The sequence below is a fragment of the Astatotilapia calliptera genome, chromosome 6 (assembly GCF_900246225.1).
Source record: "Astatotilapia calliptera chromosome 6, fAstCal1.2, whole genome shotgun sequence".
Lineage (NCBI taxonomy): Eukaryota > Metazoa > Chordata > Actinopteri > Cichliformes > Cichlidae > Astatotilapia > Astatotilapia calliptera.
In genome coordinates, this window is record NC_039307.1 from 21,060,882 (window position 1) to 21,062,162 (window position 1,281).

The 1,281-nt window shown below is 39.0% G+C and overlaps 1 protein-coding gene across 1 annotated transcript in view; it reads right to left on the reverse strand.

Moving 5' to 3' along the window:
* The window catches only part of LOC113024198 (MAP/microtubule affinity-regulating kinase 4-like), a 597,794-nt gene that overhangs the window by 326,926 nt on the left and 269,587 nt on the right, over positions 1-1,281 (reverse strand). The window lies entirely within an intron of this gene.

Genomic DNA, 1,281 nt, shown 5'->3' on the forward strand with positions numbered 1-1,281 from the left:
ATATATATAATTTATTTGAAAGACTGGGAACAAAGGGCATTACTATAGCCTCGACTCTCTTGAATATTGTGGAAAACCTTCCCAAATCTACCTGGAGGGATTTTCCCACTTTCAGCCACCAGAGGGTTGAACCATGAAGCCTAGCTCTGAGTCCCAAGTCATCCTCAAAGCACTGACAGCGCTCTAAATGCTCCACTTTTTTCTGGTATTTTGCAAGCTTCCTACTGTCACACTGTGTTGTATATAAAAAGCAATTGTAACCATTTCTAATAAAATAATGCTCACATTTAATTTATTAGTAACAATATCAGTAGATCATTAGTTCTCTTAACTGGTCAAAGTCATGGAAAACATCCCCAAACTAGAAATGCACAGAGGTTAATCTGTGTATGCAGTTGCACACATAAGATAGCATCTTTTGCGTGCTACACCAATGCAACTTTATATACTCTATTTTTATATGTGTCACACAATACTTTTAGTAAAGCTGTATATTACAATGATTTACGAGTCCTTTATGCCAAATAGCGCATTAGGAAAAGTAAAAGGACTCTGCACAGTGGTACAGTGGTTAGCCCTATTGCCTCACAGCAAGAGGGTCATGAATTGAAATCCACCAGCCAACTAGGGCCTTTCTGTGTGGAGTTTGCCTGTTCTCTCCACGCTTGTGTGGGTTCTTTCCCACTCCCCTTTGACTTATGTGTCAGTGTGAGTCCGGAGAGATGTCTGTGACAGACTGAATACTTGTCCAGGGTGCACCCTGCTTCTCATCCTATGGCAGCTGGTACAGGATCCAGTTGAAGTGACTTAAATTTGGAGCCAGCAAAATAAAAAATAAAGTCTAGGCAAGAATGTAACATATAACTGTGTTATGAGGTATCTAATGAGATGACGTGTTAGTGAACCTTAGATACCAAATGCAAAGTTTTTTTTGCTTATTACTGGGTTTCACCTTCTCCGTTTCGGTCCTCCATTGTTACATTATTTGCTCCATAAAATCAATTTGTTTACAATGATTGACAGGACTGGATGCTGCAGACAGACCAGTACTAAAATAGAATATATTGAGAATGGCAGCATGCTCGTATACATTGTTCATCATTAATGATGCATGTGCACTAACGCACACCAATTCTGAATTTTGAACTCTGTGGTCACAACAATCCAGTAGTTCCCTTTATTTTTAATGCTAAAGTTCATGATTTTAAAATGCATGGTAAGATACAGTGGTAAGTGCTTCTGAGCCCAAGAATTGACACTACAGCACAAAACTGCTTTAGC